Below are 23,447 nucleotides of genomic sequence, written 5' to 3'. Positions count from 1 at the left end.
ATGCTGCCATTTATGAACCTACATGCCATTAAAGTGTTTAATTATGAAGATACATGTTCCATACAAGTGCATGAACGTCCCAAGGAGATGAATGCAACCTTTTGATGCACATACAAGTCACTTGAAGCCTTTCTTTATGACTAAGCATTCATGCACAAACCAAGGGGGAAGAAAGTGTCCATCCAGCTAGTGCATGAATCTGCCGAATTTATGAACTATTTTAATACATTAGTGTGAACGTTTTTATTATTGTGTGAACACCTAGATGCCGAATTTGAATGGTCATCTATGTGCCTATAAATATTTGCTTTCTTTCATTTGTAAAGGACTTTTGCCAAAATTGTTAATGAACATTTGTTCTTGTGAGGTTGCTTCCTCTCATATCTCGTACAAGTTTCGAAAGACTTATCTGGCTTGTGCTAGTGGCGTCAATCGTCTTGTTTGAACTTATCACCAATCTTGGTGTGGCATTCACCTATCCATCTATCCATCTTTTCACCTTAAAAATATAGGAACCGGGGTAACACTTCTTAGTGTTGAATCATTCCTGACGTTGAGTTCGTTTTTCCATTCCCCATCTTTCAACTTTTCCTTCTTGTAACCAAACCGACTCATTTATCCATCACCCATCTTTGGTACACATAACCGAACCTATTACTAAACTTACCCTTCTTGAAACCTTCCGCTTATTCTAATCCATTATTTTACTTTTATTACTAAAATCCGAGGCACGAATGACTCTCTCAAACTACGATCGGGCAACTACGTGAATTCGACTCATCTACCCGAGCCAGATCACATCAGTGATCTTGAAAGTGAACAAGAGTCTAATGCTAGTGATCGACGTAGGCAACACCGACAACGAGATCGAAGACGCGAAGATGATGATCTCAAGAACATTAAACTGTCTATTCCACCGTTTCAAGGTAGATGGATCTGGAGGCCTATCTTGAGTGGGAAAAAAAGATAGAGTTGGTGTTCGATTGTCACAATTACTCCGAGAATAAAAAGGTGAAACTAGCAGCAATAGAGTTTTCGGACTACGCCATGATTTGGTGGGAACAACTAACCACTAGTCGGAGGCGTAACGGTGAACGTCCTATCTCTACATGGACCGAAATGAAGGCGGTGATGAGGCAACGATTTATCCCTGCGTACTACCACCGGGAGTTGCACCAAAATCTCCAAAATCTCACGCAAGGGTCCAAAAGTGTCGAGGATTACTACAAAGAGATGGAAATCGCGATGATTCGAGCAGATGTCCAAGAAGATCCCGAAGTAACGATGGCGCGATTCCTGGCTGGTCTAAATCGAGATACAGGAAACGTAGTTGAATTACAACACTACATTGAAGTGGTTGATATGGTCCATATGGCCATCAAGGTAGAAAGACAACTCAAGAGAAAAGGCCCAAGTCGAGTGTTTCCCACTTCCAACCCTTCAAAGTGGAGCCAAGGATCAAGTAAAGGACCTGCCAATCCTCGAGGGAAGGAGACCACGGTACCTCCAAAAACCAACAAGCCCATCGCTGAAGTGAACAAAGGCAAGGCACCCGAGTCGTCATACAATCGAAATCGGGATATTAAATGTTTTAAGTGTCTCGGAAGAGGCCACATAGCAAGCCAATGCCCAAATTGAAGGACCATGGTATTGCGAGCCGATGGCGAGATCGAAACGGAGCATGAGGAGGTGAAAGAATCTGAATCGGCTTCCAAAGTCGAGGAGGACGTGGAACAACCCATGGAAGGAGAACTACTTGTTGTAAAACGAAGTCTAAGTCTCCAAGGCACGGAGAATAATCTACAACGAGAGAATATCTTCCACACTCGGTGCCAAGTCGGAGGCAAAGTCTGTAGCGTCATTATCGACAGAGGCAGCTGTACCAATGTAGCAAGTACCATGATGGTTGAAAGACTTGGTTTGCCTACTACCAAGCATCTGAGCCCCTACAAACTTCAATGGCTCAATGACGGAGGAGAGCTTAAGGTAACGAAGCAAGTACTTGTCTCTTACAACATCGGCAAGTATTCGGATGAAGTTCTTTGTGACGTCGTACCGATGCATGCGGGGCATTTGTTACTTGGCCGACCGTGGCAGTTTGATAGACGAGTTGATACGAACCATCTTGGGAAGAGTCGAGTCGTATGTAAATTGCTCGATCGTCTACGAGAAGTTACGTTAGGTTTAGTTGAGTTGAAGGTATGGTCAAAGTAGAAGAGGGGTACGAATGGAATGGTAAGAATGAAAGGGTAGGAACAAAACGATAGGAACAAATTGGTCGGTTTAGGTTCGGTTAGGTAAAGAAGAGAACGGGTTTGAACTACTAAAGGTACTTTCAAGAACCAATACCGAAATGGTATCGACCCGTTGATTAAGCCTTTTGAGTTCGGTTATAGGTTTGGTAAGGGAAAACCTCGACCCACTATCTAACAAGATAGGAACCTCGGTATGTTGAACGCCACACTACGAATAGTGATAAGTTCGGGTACGACAAAGAACACGGTTGACACAACTAGAACGCTAGGAACGCCAAATGAATCTTTGAACGAAATATAAGAAAAGTATGCCTCACAATTTCGGCAGCATAACATTAACAAAAGTTTCAAAAGTCCTTTACATGGAAATTGAACAAGTATTTATAAGCCTAAGTCTAGGTAGCCGAATGGCCTTTCATACTTACACATTAATTAAAAGAAAATTCTAGAAAAATAACTCTTAATATGCATGACCAGATTCGGTTTTGGGAATGGTGGATGAATGCATCTTCATGCTTAAGAAAACTCAAAGTGAATGCATGATATCCAATGGTCACTTGTAGATTCGGCCAACCTTGTTAAATGAAGCAATGTTTGGCCAAAAAGTATGAATTAATTGTGGACACTCCAAGGGCCAGCATGTGTGTGAAACCGAATGTTGAAGAGTCTTCTAGTGTGGACAAGGTGAACCGAATGGTCTTGCCATGTGAACATAGGTGTGAACGAATTAAGGAGAGTCATGGGGAAGCTAATTGGCCAAGCTATCTTCATGCATGTGTGAGTGCCCTTTGGCCGAATGGTCACCTTGGAGAATGAAGAGATAGCACACCATACATGAATGGTAACATTCATGAACCTTAAAGACATTGAATATGGTCATACATGCACTTGGTCGAACATGCACCTAAGAGATTCAAGCCCCCCCAACCGTCCATGCACCTTCAAAATTCATGCTTGCTTTTAATCTCCATATGTCCATTGCGTTCCTACAAGAAATGTGAACATAATTAATTCAAACTAATGTGAACACAAATATCAACATTAAATTCGGTTATGACAAATTTAATTATCATCAATAAACACTTTTAAGACATACTTAATATAACTAATGTGAACTAAATTTAATATGTAGGATATTAATTAACTAATTATTGAACTTATTAATTAAAAAGTCAATAGTAGTCAAATGAATTCAAAGTGAACTCCATGAGCTGATGGTTAATTCATGAGTTAAACCCGAGCTGGGCCTAAACTCGTGAGCTGATAATGAGCTGGTCTCGAGCTAATGAGCTGGTGTGGAGCTACATGGGAGCTAACTTGAACTGAAGGTGAACTTGGTGAGCTGAAATGAACTTGTAGAAAAGTTTGGCATGGATTTCCAAAATGGCCACTAACTGGTTCGATAGGTCTAGCATTGACATCATCCCACACATGCTAAACTAAAGCTATAACAGCTTCTTTAAATTGTTTTGCACGAGCCCTTGTGATCGGCCCTTGAGGTAGCACCATCGGATCTCGGCTTGGACTTGACTTATGGGAAGCCGTGATCGTATCATCCTCCCCCTCTTGAAAATGACTTGTCCTCAAGTCAGTATCTACATCGAAAGGAGTCAAGTCAGAGACATTAAAACTAGCACTAACATTGTACTCACCTGGTAAGTCAAGCTTATACGAATTTTCATTGATTCGCTCGATGACTTGGAAGGGGTCGTCTCCTCGCGGCAACAACTTAGATCTTCGTTGAGCTGGAAGCCTTTCTTTTCTCATGTGCACCCAGACCCAGTCTCCGGGTTCAAATACAACTCGTTTTCGTCCTTTGTTGGCTTGTTGGACGTATTGCTCGGTTCGAGATTCAATATTCTCTCGAACTTTCCTATGTAATTCCTTAACAAATTCAGCCTTTTTCCTTGCATCTGTATTGACAAATTGATCAACAGGAAAAGGTAATAAATCAAGAGGAGTAAGAGGATTAAATCCATAGACAGTCTCAAAAGGAGAGAATTTGGTTGCTGAGTGAACAGAGCGATTATAAGCGAACTCGATGTGGGGTAAGCATTCTTCCCACGTCTTGAGGTTCTTTCGTACCAACACTCGCAACAAAGTTGACAAAACTCGGTTTACCACCTCAGTTTGGCCATCCGTTTGGGGATGACAAGTGGTTGACAACAATAACTTCGTCCCAAGTTTTCCCCATAATGTCCGCCAAAAGTGACTCAAGAATTTTGTATCTTGATCGGAAACAATTATTCTTGGTAATCCATGCAGTCGTACAATTTCCCTAAAAACAAATTAGCAATATGCACAGTGTCATCAGTTTTAGCACAAGAAATAAAATGTGACATTTTAGAGAATCTATCGACTACAACAAAGATTGAGTCCTTCCTTGTCTTAGTTTTTGGTAATCCAAGAATAAAATCCATAGAGACATCGGTCCACGGGGTGTCGGGAATGGGAAGTGGTGTGTAAAGTCCATGAGGTTGGACCTTCGACTTAGCCCGTTTACAAATTAGGCAGCGTTCACAGATCCGCTCCACGTCTCTTTGCATTCGCGGCCAGTAAAAATGTTCATGGAGGGTCGACAATGTTTTGCTTATTCCAAAGTGTCCCATTAGGCCACCACTTGCACCTCCAACACAAGTAACTCTCGAATGGAGCCTTGTGGTATACACAACCTATTTTCTTTAAAAGAAACCCTTCGTACCTGAAAAATTTCTCAAAAGACCCATTTTCACAAGCAGCATATATATTTCCAAAATCCTCATCATTAGCATACAACTCTTTCATATGATAAAAACCAAGTAACTTAGAATCAAGAGTGGTCAATAAGGTATATCTCCGTGACAAGGCATCAGCCACTACATTTTCTTTACCTTTCTTGTATTTGATGACGTAGGGAAATGACTCTAAATACTCGACCCATTTTGCATGTCGTTTGTTGAGTTTATGCTGACCTTTAATAAACTTAAGTGCTTCGTGATCGGAATGAATCACGAACTCCTTCGGTCTTAGATAGTGCTGCCAAGTTTCAAGTGATCGAATCAAGGCATACATCTCTTTTTCTTACACCGGATAATTGAGCGAAGCACCACTTAATTTCTCACTGAAGTACACCACCGGTCTTCCGTCTTGGGTCAACACAGCCCCGATCCCTACACCTGAAGCGTCACACTCAATTTCAAATGTTTTAGTAAAATCTAGAAGGGACAATAGAGGAGCTTTCACAAGACATTCTTTAAGCAAATTAAATGAACGTTCTTGATCTTCAGACCAGTGAAATGCGGAGTTTTTCTTAATCACGCTTGTTAAGGGTGCTGCAATGGTACTAAAGTTGGGCACAAATCGACGGTAGAAGCTAGCCAATCCATGGAAGCTTCGAACTTGGCTAATGTTCGTCGGACGCGGCCATTCTTGGATCGCTTGAACTTTTTCTTGATCCACCTCCAAACCGTTGGCACTCACGACATAGCCTAAAAACACAACTTTATCAGTGCAAAATGAACACTTTTTGAGATTAGCATACAATACCTCTTTTCGTAAAGTTTCCAACACCGCTCGTAAATGTGGTACGTGCTCCTCTAAAGTTTTGCTGTAGACCAAGATATCGTCAAAGTATACAACACAAAATTTACCAATAAACGCATGTAATACATGGTTCATCAATCTCATAAAAGTGCTGGGAGCATTTGTAAGGCCGAATGGCATTACCAACCATTCATACAAACCCAATTTCGTTTTGAAGGACGTCTTCCATTCATCGCCTTCTCGCATTCGTATTTGATGATAGCCACTTTTAAGATCGATTTTCGTGAAAATCTGGGCTCCACTTAATTCGTCAAGCATGTCGTCAAGACAGGGTATCGGGAGTCGATACTTGATAGTGATTTTATTGATGGCGCGACAGTCCACGCACATCCGCCACGACCCATCTTTCTTGGGTACAAGAACCACCGGCACCGCACAGGGACTTAAGCTCTCTCGGATGTATCCTTTGTCTAGGAGTTCAGTAATTTGCTTTTGCAATTCCTTCGTTTCTTTGGGATTACTCCGATAAGCAGGACGATTGGGTAGTGCAGCTCTGATACGACCTCGGTTTAGTAGTTGAACCCGAGTCGTTTAGTTCCCGATCGTAAACGAAGAAGTATATTAGACAAGAAGAAGATAGAATATATTTGAGTTCAAAGAACTAAAGTAAGTCCGTGCAAAGTTGGATATGGATTTGGTTTAAGTCGAAATGGTATGACTAGAATGGTCGAGTTCGGTTTAGGATTAATTAAGAAATGGTATTTGGTTTTGGTACGTTTTGGTATTTGGGAATTGGTACGAAATGGTAAGGGATTTGGTACGAAATGGTAATGGTTCAAAAAGGTCAAGAGTGAACCAACACTAAAGAAAAGTGTCGACCCGAAACTTATAGGACCAAATTGAGTTGGAAATGGTTGATAAGGACCTTGACCCGATACTTAGTAAAGTATGAACCAAAGGTATCAAAGGTGAACGCCACACTCGGGTTTAGGGAGTGATAAGTTCGAAAGAAAGACTTGGAAAGACGCCACTAGAAGCTAGATAAGTCTTACGGGTCCCGAACGAAATTTGAGAGAAAATGCCTCACAAATTTGGCAGCAATTCGTTACTTAAAAATGTCAAAAGTCCTTTACAAAGTAAAATTTCAGCTATTTATAAGCAACACCTAAGCTAGCCGAATGGTCACTTACATTCCTTAAAAATTAAGCAAATGAATCACTTAAATGAACTAGCTAGATTCGGCTGAACATGGAGCTCCATTAGACATCTTCTAGATGAAGCATTGGACTTGGAAAAACTTGGATGATGCATGGATAGCTAGGTTCGGCCAATGGGCATAAATTAGCTCATTTATGTTGCAACTTTTGGCTGAAAAATGACCAGCAATTAAGAGGGTAATGAGCAGCCAATTCAAGTGTGAAAGCTCAACATTGAAGAGTCATGGAGTGTGAACACATGGAACCGAAAAGCCAATATGCATCCAGCAAATGTGAAAGGATTAATTGACAGCTTTGGAGTTGGAAACATTAGCTCTCTTGACTGAATAGTCACCTAGGAATGCCAAATTTAGCTCACCAATTTGATGCATGTATCTCCAGGTTCATTGAATCTATTGTGCATGCACCAAGCTTAAATGCTCCATCCACATTCGGCCAACCTACATAAAACATGAATGAGCTCAAATTAATGTAATATTAGCTGAACATAATTAAAATAAAACTTTGACAAGTTAAACACATTAATTCGGCACTAAAAATCTGCACATATAATTTAGTTTGGACAAGACACATTAAAACATGTAATGAAATTTGACTCATTAAAAATGCATAAAACATATTAATAAGCTGTAAAAATTAAGACAAACTAATGACATGTAAAAATAACTCAATTAAGATGCAAAATTAAATTTCTCCAGATTTTAAATTATGCAAACAACTAAAATTAATTGAGCTGTAATAAACTAATTAAATTGACTCAAAATAATTATTCAGCTACTAAATTAATGTCCAATTGATATTGAGCTGAATCGTAAGTATTTGAGCTGAAATTGAGCTGATTCGAGCTCATTGAGCTTGAAAGGAGCTGGAAACGAGCTAAATGAAGCTCCACAAAATAAGATTGAGCTACGTCCAGCTTGCAAACACGACGAGCCTCGCTTGTAGGCTGAAACAATAGCCGTTCCCGGGGGCTGGTCGTATCAAGCTCCGGGTGCTAAGTCTATTTGATGTTCGATGCCTCGGATAGGGGGCAGCCCACTTGGTATTTTGTCCGGAAATATGTCTTCAAATTCCTGAATCAAAGACAATACAAAAGCAGGCAAGTTTTTAGGTAACTTGTTAGTATTCAACAATGCCTCCTTGTACATAAATACATACATAGGCTGTCTCAAAAACATCGCTCGCCGGATATCACTAACCCTCGCAAACACACTCATTTTTCCACTTTCTTTTTCCTCTCCCCTTTTTACTTGTTTTTGTTTCTTTTCATTTTCTCTCGCATTTTTAGTCTTTTCTCTCTCTTTTTCCTTAATTTTCTCTTTTGCACTCTTTTCTTTTTCTCTCGCTTGTTCCACTGAAAGTTTAAGTTTTTGTTGATCCTCGTACACTTGCTTCGGAGTGAGGGGTGCAAGTGTCACGTTCTTGCCAAGATGTTTGAAGGAGTATCTATTAGTGTAACCATCATGCATCACCAGTCGGTCGAACTGCCACGGTCGTCCTAGAAGCAAATGGCTCGCGTGCATCGGCACTACATCACATAATACTTCATCTGAATACTTCCCGATACTAAAGGACACTAGGACTTGTTTTGTCACTTTGAGTTCACCACCATCGTTAAGCCACTAGAGCTTGTATGGATTCAGGTGCTTGGTGGTTGACAACCCCAACTTTTCCACCATGAGGGTGCTTGCCATGTTTGTGCAACTCCCTCCATCGATTATGATGCTACACACTTTCCCTTGCACTTGACATCTCGAATGAAAAATGTTCTCACGTTGTTGTTCGTCTTCCACACTTTGAAGACTTAGGCTTCGCTTGACGACGAGTAACTCACCTTCAACGGGTTGTTCTAAGTCCTCCTCAACTTCAGAATTCGATTCAGCATCGTTCTCTTCCTCATCCTCCGTTTCAATCTCACCGTCGGCCCTTATCACCATGGTACGTCTATTCGGGCACTGACTCGCTATATGTCCACGACCAAGACACTTGAAGCACTTTATGTCCCTTGAACAGGCGGTGGAACTTTCAGGAGCCTTACGTTTACTTGACTCAGCAATAGGCTTATTCGCCTTAGATATTGTTGAAAAATCCTTCGTTCGATTTGTTGAAAAACCCTTGCTTGTGCTTTAGCCCCATTTAGAAGGATTGGTGTTAGGATAGGCTCGGGTGGTACCTTTTCACTTCAACTGCTTCTCCACTTTGATAGCCATGTGGACCATGTCCACAACCTCAATGTAATGTTGCAGTTCTACGACATTTGCAATCTCCCGATTAAGTCCGGCTAGAAAGCGAGCCATTGTGGCTTCTTGATCTTCTTGTACATCGGCACGGATCATAGCCACTTCCATTTCTTTATAATAATCTTCCACACTCTTCATCCCTTGGATGAGATTTTGGAGTTTTTGATGCAACTCCCGATGATAGTAGGATGGAATGAATCGTCGTTGCATAACTGCCTTCATTTCGGTCCAAGTGGAAATGGGATGCTCCCCGTTACGCCTCCGACTAGTGGTCAACTGATCCCACCATATCATTGCGTAATCTGAAAACTCAATTGCGGCGAGTTTGACTTTCTTATTTTCAGAGTAGTTATGACATTCGAACACTAGTTCGATTTTCTTCTCCCACTCAAGGTACGCCTCGGGATCAGATTTACCTTGGAAAGGAGGGATGGAGAGTTTGATATTCTTCAAGTCATCATCTTCCCGCCTTCGATCTACTTGTCCACGGTTTCGAGGACGTCTCCTTTCTAGGCTTATGTTAGACCCGTGATCGCTTCCATCTTCACTATTTTCATTAACAACATCATCTTGAACCCTTGGTTGTCTTCGTCGTTGATCGGGCCCTTCACGTCTTTGCCTAGCAACTTCAGGATATTCATCGCGTTGTCTTTGGGCCTCGACTTGGTAGAGTCGATCTTCAAGAGGATTAAGCCTTCGATCAAGTAATCGTTCCATCTCACGCAAAAGGGCTTGCATTTGCAAATCTGGAACGTTTCTGACGGGTTGTCGCCCTTGATGTTCTTCCATGTTTTGTCCACTATTTTGGGACATCTATTCGTTTAAGATAGCCTCACAAACAAATCCTCTCAATCTGCTCAGAAAGAAAGAAGCTTGATGACACTCACACTCGTGTTTACACTCTTAGTTCGGCTTTTACCTCCCCTCGAATGCGCTCACGCTCTCTTGCCTTTTACCTCTCTTGACTTTTATCGTAATTTCGTAAGCAGATTCGTTAAGCCCCGGTCCTTGGTCTAGGTGCTCGGTTCAAAAGGGATAGCAAGTGATTGATGTATTCGATGTAGGATAGGTTGAAAGAATAGGGAATTGGTTAAAAAAATGTGGCGAATTAGGGAGAGTAGAATAGAAGAAGGGTCAGGAACTATATCAGATCAAAGCTTGACGATCAAATAACAATTGATTTGCATAAATCACTTTTTTTATTTTTTTCGATTTTTTTTTTATTTTTTTTAACTTGTATAACTTTTTTTTGTTGTACTATATCGACAAGCTAAATACAATAAAAACACTTTTGTACACGATTTTTTTTCTTCGGCTGCGTAGATTTTTGTTTTTATAGCAACAATAACAAACTAACCGAAATGAGAAAACTTCGGTATACAAAATTTTTTTTCTATACTCTTTTTTTTCTGAACCTACCTCGGGAATGCTCCGCTTCAAACGTCTAAGCTTCTCGTTTTAGGTAGCTCTGATACCAGATGATACGAACCGTCTCGGGAAGAGTCGAGTCGTATGTAAATTGCCCGATCGTCTACGAGAAGTTACGTTAGGTTTAGTTGAGTTGAAGGTATGGTCAAAGTAGAAGAGGGGTACAAATGGAATGGTAGGAATCAAAGGGTAGGAACAAAAGGATATGAACAAATTGGTCGGTTTAGGTTCGGTTAGGTAAAGAAGAGAACGGGTTTGAACTACTAAAGGTACTTTCAAGAACCAATACCGAAATGGTATCGACCCGTTGATTAAGCCTTTTGAGTTCGGTTATAGGTTTGGTAAGGGAAAACCTCGACCCACTATCTAACAAAATAGGAACCTCGGTATGTTGAACGCCACACTACGAATAGTGATAAGTTCGGGTACGACAAAGAACACGGTTGACACAACTAGAACGCTAGGAACGCCAAACGAATCTTTGAACGAAATATAAGAAAAGTATGCCTCACAATTTCGGCAGCATAACATTAACAAAAGTTTCAAAAGTCCTTTACATGGAAATTGAACAAGTATTTATAAGCCTAAGCTAGGTAGCCGAATGGCCTTTCATACTTACACATTAATTAAAAGAAAATTCTAGAAAAATAACTCTTAATATGCATGACCAGATTCGGTTTTGGGAATGGTGGATGAATGCATCTTCATGCTTAAGAAAACTCAAAGTGAATGCATGATATCCAATGGTCACTTGTAGATTCGGCCAACCTTGTTAAATGAAGCAATGTTTGGCCAAAAAGTATGAATTAATTGTGGACACTCCAAGGGCCATCATGTGTGTGAAACTGAATGTTGAAGAGTCTTCTAGTGTGAACAAGGTGAACCGAATGGTCTTGCCATGTGAACATAGGTGTGAACGAATTAAGGAGAGTCATGGGGAAGCTAATTGGCCAAGCTATCTTCATGCATGTGTGAGTGCCCTTTGGCCGAATGGTCACCTTGGAGAATGAAGAGATAGCACACCATACATGAATGGTAACATTCATGAACCTTAAAGACATTGAATATGGTCATACATGCACTTGGTCGAACATGCACCTAAGAGATTCAAGTCCCCCCAACCGTCCATGCACCTTCAAAATTCATGCTTGCTTTTAATCTCCATATGTCCATTGCGTTCCTACAAGAAATGTGAACATAATTAATTCAAACTAATGTGAACACAAATATCAACATTAAATTCGGTTATGACAAATTTAATTATCATCAATAAAAACTTTTAAGACATACTTAATATAACTAATGTGAACTAAATTTAATATGTAGGATATTAATTAACTAATTATTGAACTTATTAATTAAAAAGTCAATAGTAGTCAAATGAATTCAAAGTGAACTCCATGAGCTGATGGTTAATTCATGAGTTAAACCCGAGCTGGGCCTAAACTCGTGAGCTGATAATGAGCTGGTCCCGAGCTAATGAGCTGGTGTGGAGCTACATGGGAGCTAACTTGAACTGAAGGTGAACTTGGTGAGCTGAAATGAACTTGTAGAAAAGTTTGGCATGGATTTCCAAAATGGCCACTAACTGGTTCGATAGGTCTAGCATTGACATCATCCCACACATGCTGAACTAAAGCTATAACAGCTTCTTTAAATTGTTTTGCACGAGCCCTTGTGATCGGCCCTTGAGGTAGCACCATCAGATCTCGGCTTGGACTTGGCTTATGGGAAGCCGTGATCGTATCACGAGTTCAACACGACGGGTATACCAACCGGTATACATTCAAATTCATGGGGAAAAATGTGACGTTGGCGCCGTTGACTCCCAAACAAGTGTATATAGACCAAATCAAGCTAAAAGCTTCTATTGAGCAAATGAGAGAAAAAGAAAAAGAAAGTTGTAAAAAAATAAAGGAAGAGAAAAATAAGAAAAAGAAAACAAAAGAGAGTGACAAGAAAAAATCCAAGAAAAAGAAGAAAAAGAAAAGAAAATCGAGAAAATGAGTGTTTTTGCAAGAGTTAGTGATGTGAGGAAGGCTTTGGTGATGAATCAAACTGTTCTTGTACTTTTGTACAAGGAAGCATTAATTTCTACTAACGATTTACCCGATACCCTACCCCCTCCTATTTTATCTTTGTTGCAGGATTTCCAAGACGTTTTTCCGGAAGAAGCCCCGAGTGGTCTTCCACCACTTCGTGGAATCAAGCATCAAATTGATTTTGTACCAGGAGCGGTTATTCCAAATCGACCTACTTACCGAGCCAATCCGGAGGAGACCAAAGAGTTGCAAAGACAAGTCCATGAACTGATGGAAAAAGGCTACATTCACGAGAGCCTAAGTCCCTGTGCTGTTCTAGTATTATTGGTTCCGAAAAAGGACGGAACATGGCGCATGTGTGTGGATTGCCGAGCCGTTAACAAGATAACGATCAAATACCGTCATCCCATTCCTCAATTAGATGACATGTTAGATGAGCTTAGTGGGGCCAAAGTGTTCTCAAAAATCGATTTGAAGAGTGGCTACCACCAAATTCGGATGCGAGAAGGAGACGAATGGAAAACGGCATTCAAGACCAAGCACGGACTATACGAATGGTTGGTTATGCCTTTTGGCCTTACCAACGCTCCAAGTACGTTCATGAGACTAATGAACCATGTCTTAAGGCCTTTCATCGGTAAGTTTTGTGTGGTATATTTCGACGATATATTGATTTACAGCAAATCTATGGAAGAACATGTAAGTCATCTCAAATCTGTTTTAGAAGTTTTGCGAAAAGAGACCTTATATGCTAATTTAAAGAAATGTTCTTTTTGTTCTAACAAAACTATTTTTCTAGGATTTGTAGTTAGTGCGGATGGTCTCGAGGTAGACCAAGAGAAGATTAAGGCCATACGAGATTGGCCAAGGCCTACGAGCGTTATGCAAGTTTGAAGTTTCCATGGCCTAGAAAGTTTCTACCGATGATTCGTTTCGAATTTTAGCACTATTGCTGCTCCACTTACGAGTGTTATTAAGAAAAATTCTTCTTTTATTTGGAACGATGAACAAGAGAAATCATTTATAAAAATCAAAGATCGTCTCACAAACGCTCCTTTGCTTGCCCTTCCAGATTTCTGGAAGACTTTTGAGATCGAGTGCGATGCTTCGGGCATTGGAATCGGGGCCGTGTTGACACAAGACGGACGTCCTGTGGCTTACTTTAGTGAAAAACTCAATGGAGCCGTACTCAACTATCCGGTGTATGATAAAGAGATGTACGCGCTCATACGAGCCCTTGAGACATGGCAACATTACTTGTGGCCTAAGGAATTCGTTATTCACTCCGATCATGAAGCCTTGAAGCACATCAAATGCCATTTGAGACGACTGTAGATCTTCTAAAGGGTCGCCATCTGTACCGAGACCCTAAAATTAGCTAAATGACCGAGATACCCCTGAGGGGTAAAAGTTACTGTTTTACCCCTAGCTAATGTTATGACCTTTATAACGCTAGTGGTAGGTTATTAGATGTGTGAATGACATATATATATGACTGGTTATGAGTATGACATATTACATACACGTATTATTTATGACATGATATTTGCATGGGGTTGGGCTTATGATATGGAGGAAGTAATGAACTGGTGACTATGTCACATTTATTATTATTGGTGGCTTGCCACACTTACTGTTACTGGCAGCTATGCTGCGTCACTATTATTACTGGCAGCTTTGCTGCGATATTAGTGTACTGGTTGGGTGGGTCGATTGATATCCCCACAGGTGTGCTGGTTGGTACGGGTGGTGTGCTGGACGGTTTTGGGATGGGTTGCATTTTGCGCTGTACTGACACTGTATTGGGCTTAGGCCCACTTTGCTACTGTTTAAGGGCTTTGGCCCAGATTGTACTGATGCTATGATATTCACTGGTTGTTTGTTATTGGGATTACACACTGAGTTTTCGTAAACTCACCCCATTTCTAGCTGTGCAGATAATCCCTAAGCTTTGATGGTTTAGAACCGCGAGGGACTCGGAAATGGCCACACTACTTGTAACGCCCCGAACCCGAGACCGACACCGGAGTCGGACACGAGATGTTAACAAACTTTGAAAATTTTTTCCAGACACTGCCCAGTCTGAGTACTAGTCGCTTCAAAAATCATATCTTGAGTTTCACAACTCGAAAATCAGTTTTGTGATTTTTCCCTGAAACTAGACTCATGTCCCCACCTATGTATTTGTTTCTAGAATTTTTGGTCTGGCCAATTAGTACAGTTTATTAGTCAAATTCTCCCATGTTACAGGAGTCGACTACACTGACCTTTTCCCATTACGACTGGGATATCTCTCTGCACAGAGCTTCAATACTGATGCCGTTTGTTTCTATGGAAACTAGACTCAGAGAGGAATCCATAAATATATGGTATGACCCCTAATTATCTCTGGTCAATTTATAGTGAATTTCCAAAGTCGGAACAGGGAATCCAGAAACTGTTCTGGCCCTGTTCCACAAGAACCCGAATATCTCTTACTGTACTGTTCCTATGATTGTTTCGTTACTTCCATATGAAAGTAGATTCATCAAGGTTCGATTACATAATTTATTCACTATTTAATTCCACTCCTACGAATTCTTGTGATTTTTCCAATCCACACCACTGCTGCTATCAGCTTCTGTTTTCAAAGTAAACCTTACCTAATTTGGGGTTTCATGGACCAACTAGGGCCTTGTCATACATAAGCCCACATATGATCATACTTAGCCATTCCAGTGGCTGATCATTTGCTCAACACTTCCATTCCAACTATAGTTACATCATGAAACCATCTATACATTCATAAACACGAATGGTCTAATGCCATACTCCACTTCTACAAGCCATTTTCGCATGGCTGTACACTTATACATTTCATAAAGTACTCGAAAAACAACAATGGGTAGTCCTATACATGCCATATCAAGATTCAACCAAAATAGTACCCAAAAGAGCCTTTGATAGTGTGGGCGACTTCGACTTCAAGATCCCGAGTCCGATAGCTGGAGAACCAAAAATCTATAAAACAGAGGAGCAATGTAACGAGTAAGCAATTTATGCTTAGTAAGTTTGAGCAAGGAATTCCAGCATAAACAAAGAATATCACACATTTAGCTAAACGGAATATTTCATAATACGCAATTTATCGATATTAAACTTGCTTCACAACATTAACAACCCTTATGCACATACACAATAGACTAACTTAGCCGAAGGCCGATAGCTCGTTTATCAACTGAGCGAACATTTATTTGTAAGGGCTCGATTAAATTCAACACATACGTAACATATCCCCATATTGGGATGTTTTTCGAGTATTCGCTGGAATTTTACCGCAAGCTCATTCATTACCAAATCACGTACCTTCGGGATTTAACCGGATATAGCTCCTCGTTCAAATGCCTTCGGGACATAGCCCGGATTTAGTAACTCACACAATGCCTTCGGGACATGACCCGGATTTAACAATTCGCACGAATGCCTTCGGGACTTAACCCGGATTTAACAACTCGCACGAATGCCTTCGGGACTTAACCCGGATTTAACAACTCGCACGAATGCCTTCGGGACTTAACCCGGATTTAGTATCTCGCACAAAGGCCTTCGGATCTTAATCCGGATATATTCACTTAGCACAAAGCCTTCGGGACTTAGCTCGGACAGTATTCAATTAATCATGCACATCTAACAATAATTCATGGCACATTCATATTTCATTTTCGTTTACGAAACTCAAACACAAGGCACATATTGTCCTTGCACATTCGGCTCAATAGCCACACATAGAGCATGATTTAATCACATCGAAATTTAAGCTCTCTTACTCAAGAACTTACCTCGGGTGTTGTCGAACGATTCCGCTAGCTATTCAACCACTTTTTCCTTCCCTTTATCGGTTTTATTTCCCCTTTGCTCTTGAGCTTAGTCAAACAAATAAATTGATTTCATCATTTAGGCATCAAAAGATGAACACAAGGCACTTAGCCCATATTTATACATTAGACATTAAAGTCTCATACATGCAAAAAATCATGCATCAACACAACATATTAGCTAATTTCTTTCCCCTTGGCCGAATATGCATGTCCATTTTTGGGGTCGATTTCAACACTTAATACACACATATACACACTAGTAAAGCATCCTCCCCCTTTTCATCAATTTAACACATGCATTGCTCATTAACATGCAAAGTTACATTCGGCCTTAGCACACATCTTGCTAGCCGATTCTTCTCCATTTAGCAACCAATGCACATATGTGCTCACACAAAAATGCTAAAAAGGAGGTTCAAGAATCATCAAGCCATCATCACATGCATCATTAACAAGCTTCATATTTTGCATGCAATGGCATTAACACAACCTCCACCTAGGCCGAATCTTAACTCATCCTCATGCCTCATCACCACAACATCAAACATCAACCAAGAATGATGCATCCATGGTCAAGTGCCATTTCCATCACATAGCAAGATTTAGACCATGGGTTAGGTAGAACTCAAGCTAACAACTAAAACATGCATGGCTCTCATGGAACATCATCAAACATACCTTAGCCTAGCTACATGCATGGCCGAATCTCTTCACCTTTCTTCTTCTTTCCTCCTTAAAATTTTTGGCCAAGGATGAACCAAAGGATGAGAAAATTTTTCTTTGTTTTTCTTTCTAGTTTTGGCAAGCATGAAGATGAGAAAAGGATGAACAAAATTCCCCCTTTCTCTTCTTTAGCTCACGGCAATGGGGGGAACAAACACTACACACACATTTTTTTTTCTTTTGTTTTCCATTTCTTTATTACCCATACTCCTTATTTTATTCTTCCATTAACAAAACATGTTTCATGACATGTTTTGCCCATCATTCCTTGTCATGGCCGGCCACTACTCATTAGGGGGGGGGAAATTTGACATGCAAGTCCCCCCTTTGTCCACATGCACTAATAGGTCCTCACACATTGACCTATCACATTTTTGAATTTTCTCACATAAGTCCTAGTGACTAAATTCACATGCAATCAACCAAATCGAAGCTTGAAATTTTCACACATTCATAATTACATATTCTACACAATAAGTGTCACATTCAAACATTTCGGTGACTCGGTTTAGCGGTCCCGAAACCACTTCCCGACTAGGGTCAACTTTGGGCTGTCACAACTCTCCCCCACTTAAGAAATTTTCGTCCCCGAAAATCTTACCGGTAAATAGGTTTGGGTATCGTTCTTTCATCGAGTTCTCGGTCTCCCAAGTAGCTTCCTCGATCCCGTGTTTGAGCCATAACACCTTTACTAGCGGAACTCTTTTGTTTCGCAACTCCTTCACTTCACGAGCTAGGATACGCATCGGTTCTTCTTCATAGCTCATGTCGACTTGAATTTCAACCTCCGATGGGCTAATTATGTGCGATGGATCAGATCGATAGCGTCGAAGCATAGAAACATGAAAGACGTCATGAATCTTTTCAAGCTCCGGGGGCAAAATCAATCTATACGCAACCGGACCAACTCGTTCGGAGATTTCGTACGGCCCAATGAATCTTGGGCTCAACTTGACCTTACGGCCGAACCTGAGTATCTTTTTCCAAGGTGAAACCTTAAGGAACACTTTGTCTCCCACCTGATACTCGATGTCTTTTCGTTTCAAATCTGCGTACGATTTCTGACGATCCGTGGCTACCTTCAGACTTTCACGGATTACCTTTACTTTCTGTTCAGCATCTCTAATCAAATCAACTCCGAAAATTTTGCTTTCGCCGAGCTCGGTCCAAAACAATGGTGTACGGCATTTACGACCGTACAAAGCCTCGTAAGGTGCCATCTTAATACTTGATTGAAAACTATTGTTGTAAGCGAATTCAATCAAAGGTAAATACCGTTCCCATGAACTACTGAACTCGAGGATGCAACATCTCAACATATCCTCAAGTATCTGAATTATCCTCTCGGATTGACCATCGGTTTGGGGGTGAAAAGTAGTGCTAAAATGCAGCTTGGTACCCAGAGCTTCTTGCAATTTCTTCCAAAATCGTGAGGTGAATCTCGGATCTCTATCCGACACGATAGAAACAGGTACCCCGTGTAATCTCACAATTTGATAAACGTACAATTCAGCTAGTTTATCCAATGAAAAATCCGTACGTACGGGGATGAAATGAGCCGACTTAGTCAGTCTATCAACAATAACCCATATCGCATCCTTCTTACTTGCTGACAAAGGCAGTCCGGACACAAAGTCCATTGTGACTCGATCCCATTTCCACTCGGGTATCATGATCGGCTGGAGTAATCCTGAAGGCACTTGATGTTCCGCTTTCACTTGTTGACATATTAAACATCTCGAAACAAAGTCAGAGATGTCCCGTTTCATACCATGCCACCAAAATTGACGTTTCAAATCGTTGTACATTTTCGTACTCCCCGGGTGAATTGACATTCGGCTACAATGGGCTTCGTTCAGAATCATCGAAATGAGTTCCGAATTCCTTGGAACACACAAACGATTTCTGAACCTCAAACAATCATCATCATCAATTTGAAACTCCGATTCCTCGTTCGGAAAACACTTAGCCCGTTTTGCAACCAATTCAACATCGACTTTCTGAGCTTCACGAATTTGGTGAGTCAATAATGGTTTAGCTTTTAATTCAGCTACTAACACACTGTCTGGTAGAACAGACAAATGCACGTTCATCGCTCGTAAAGCAAACAATGACTTCCGGCTTAAGGCGTCCGCAACCACGTTAGCCTTTCCCGGGTGGTAATCAATGACAAGCTCGTAATCTTTCAACAACTCAAGCCAACGTCTTTGTCGCAGATTCAAGTCTCGCTGAGTCATCAAATATTTGAGACTTTTGTGATCCGAAAATACATGGCACTTCTCACCAAACAGATAATGTCGCCATATTTTTAAAGCAAACACGATGGCAGCTAGTTCGAGATCATGGGTCGGATAATTCCTCTCGTGAGGCTTCAATTGTCTCGACGCATAGGCCACGACTCGACCTTCTTGCATCAATATGCAACCCAACCCAAGTAGGGATGCGTCATTATAAATGACAAACTCTTTACCTGATTCGGGTTGCACCAAAATTGGAGCTTCAGTCAAATGAGTTTTCAGTTGGTTGAAACTTTTCTGACATTTCTCCGTCCACTCGAACTTAACATCCTTTTGAAGTAGCTTCGTCATTGGTGTGGCTATCATCGAGAAACCTTTCACAAATCGTCGGTAATAACCGGCGAGCCCCAAAAAGCTCCGAACTTCAGTAATATTTCTCGGAGGTTTCCAGTCAAGTATGGCTAAAATTTTGTTCGGGTCAACTCGAATACCCGACGCGGATACCACATGACCCAAGAAGCTAACCTCTCTTAACCAGAACTCACACTTACTGAACTTAGCATATAACTGCTTATCCCGCAAAATTTGCAGCACTAGCCTCAAATGCTCAGCATGTTCGGTCTCATCTCTTGAATAGACCAAAATGTCATCAATGAACACAACTACGAACTGATCCAAATACGGTCTGAAGATCCGATTCATCAAATCCATAAATACCACAGGGGCATTAGTGAGCCCAAACGGCATCACTAAGAATTCGTAGTGACCATATCTCGTTCTGAAGGCAGTTTTGGGAATATCTGGATCTCGAATTCGCAACTGATAATAGCCCGATCTCAAATCTATTTTTGAGAACACTGAGGCTCCCTTCAGTTGGTCGAACAAATCATCGATGCGCGGCAACGGATATTTGTTCTTTATCGTCACTTTATTCAACTGACGATAGTCAATGCACAACCTCATGGTTCCGTCCTTCTTTTTCACGAACAATACTGGTGCACCCCAAGGTGAGAAACTTGGTCGAGCGAAACCTCTATCCGTCAGTTCTTGCAACTGAGCTTTCAACTCCTTTAACTCAGTTGGTGCCATACGATACGGAGCTATCGAAATCGGCGTAGTCCCAGGTACAAGCTCAATACCAAACTCTACCTCCCGAACAGGTGGTAAACCCGGTAATTCTTCCGGAAAAACATCCGGGTATTCACAAACCACCGGCACAGATTCGGGTTTCTTTTCTAATTCTTTGTCATCAAGCACATATGCAAGGTATGCTTCGCACCCTTTTCTTACATATTTCTGTGCCAACATTGCTGATATTACAGCTGGCATCCCCTCCAAGTTCGCAGACTCAATTCGGACTACTTCGTTATTTGCGCACCTCAAATCAATAGTCTTGCTCTTGCAATTCACAATCGCATCATGCGCGGTCAACCAATCCAACCCAAGGATAACATCAAATTCATCAAACGGCAAAAGCATCAAGTCCGCTGGAAAACAGGAACCTCGAATTTCCAGGGGACATTTCTTACACACTTTGTCGACAAGCACGTAACGACCCAAGGGATTTGACACCCGAATTACGAACTCAGTAGACTCAATAGGTAAAGTCTTACTGGATGCTAAGGTTTCACATATGTAAGAATGAGTAGAACCGAGGTCAATCAAAGCAATTACATTAGTATCAAAGAGGGTGAATGTACCGGTATTAACATCAGGCGAAGAAGCATCCTCGCGGGCACGTATAGCATAAGCTCTAGCAGGCGCACGGGCTTCGGATCTGGTTATATCATCTCTAGATCCTCTCTGACCACCACCAGCATTGCCCATATTTCCAGATGGTCTACCTCGAGCAGTGGTAGCACCCGGTCTCCCATTCTGATTTGCATTCTGTCCCGACAACCTCGGGCAATCTTTAATGAAGTGGTCCACTGATCCGCATTTGTAACAGGAGCGGTCAGGAAATCTACAACTCCCCGAATGCCATTTACCGCAATATCGGCATTTCGTCCTGTCTCGACGTTCATTCCCAACACGGGCGACCGAAGTGCCTCGCGTACCCACAGGGGGTCGATCACGATCTCGTCCAAAAAGGCCCGAAGTGCCTCTAAACTGGCCCGCATCATCTCGAAATCTCTTCGATGTCTGTTGAAGAGACCTTCCCGAGGATCTTTTACCAAACTCTCCAGTTCCCTCATCAACTCTTTGCTTTTCTTTTCTAAGCTCTTCGGCTTTACAAGCTCGTTCAACAAGTACCACGAACTCTCGTATTTCAAGAACGCCAACGAACATCTTTATATCTTCATTCAGCCCATCCTCGAAGCGTTTACACATAATAGCTTCGGACGAAACACATTCCCGAGCGTATTTGCTAAGTCTAACAAATTTTCGCTCGTAATCAGTAACCGACATGGAGCCTTGCTTAAGCTCAAGAAATTCCTTCCGTTTTTGATCAACAAATCTCTGACTGATATACTTTTTCCGAAACTCAGTTTGGAAAAACTCCCAAGTTACTTGCTCTCGGGGCACAATAGAAGTCAGAGTACTCCACCAATGGTAGGCAGATTCACGTAGCAAGGAGATAGCACACTTTAGGCATTCATCGGGTGTACAAGATAGCTCATCGAGTACCCGGATAGTGTTGTCCAGCCAAAATTTAGCTTGCTCGGCATCATCGCTATCCATAGCCTTAAATTCAGTAGCCCCATGTTTTCGGATTCTGTCAACTGGGGGCTTATTTGACCTTATTTGGTCCGTTACCGGTGGTATTGTAGGTGCGGGGGTAGTATTTGTCGAGAATGGAGGTTGTGGAACAGCCATATTAGTTCGAATGTATTGGTTAAACCAATCATTCATCACGCTATAGAATGCTTGTCTAGCTTCATCATTCGGATTACTAGCATTAGGTTGAGAGTCCGCCGGCACTGTCCCTTGTGCGGGAGCAGGCGCTACACTCTCAAGATCATCAGCTACCTCTCGGTCACGATCGGGATCCATTACCATAAATAAACACATTTACGATTGTCAGAAATCACCACACTATCAAGTAATCACATAAAATGGCATGTATAGCTAGACCCAAAACATTACGGTAGTCCTAGAATCGACTAAACCGTAGCTCTGATACCAATAAAATGTAACGCCCCGAACCCGAGACCGACACCGGAGTCGGACACGAGATGTTAACAAACTTTGAAAATTTTTTCCAGACACTGCCCAGTCTGAGTACTAGTCGCTTCAAAAATCATATCTTGAGTTTCACAACTCGAAAATCAGTTTTGTGATTTTTCCCTGAAACTAGACTCATGTCCCCACCTATGTATTTGTTTCTAGAATTTTTGGTCGGGCCAATTAGTACAGTTTATTAGTCAAATTCTCCCATGTTACAGGAGTCGACTACACTGACCTTTTCCCATTACGACTTGGATATCTCTCTGCACAGAGCTTCAATACTGATGCCGTTTGTTTCTATGGAAACTAGACTCAGAGAGGAATCCATAAATATATGGTATGACCCCTAATTATCTCTGGTCAATTTATAGTGAATTTCCAAAGTCGGAACAGGGAATCCAGAAACTGTTCTGGCCCTGTTCCACAAGAACCCGAATATCTCTTACTGTACTGTTCCTATGATTGTTTCGTTACTTCCATATGAAAGTAGATTCATCAAGGTTCGATTACATAATTTATTCACTATTTAATTCCACTCCTACGAATTCTTGTGATTTTTCCAATCCACACCACTGCTGCTATCAGCTTCTGTTTTCAAAGTAAACCTTACCTAATTTGGGGTTTCATGGACCAACTAGGGCCTTGTCATACATAAGCCCACATATGATCATACTTAGCCATTCCAGTGGCTGATCATTTGCTCAACACTTCCATTCCAACTATAGTTACATCATGAAACCATCTATACATTCATAAAC

This window comes from Gossypium hirsutum, chromosome A01, assembly GCF_007990345.1.
Source record: "Gossypium hirsutum isolate 1008001.06 chromosome A01, Gossypium_hirsutum_v2.1, whole genome shotgun sequence".
NCBI lineage: Eukaryota > Viridiplantae > Streptophyta > Magnoliopsida > Malvales > Malvaceae > Gossypium > Gossypium hirsutum.
This window is presented reverse-complemented; position numbering follows the sequence as displayed.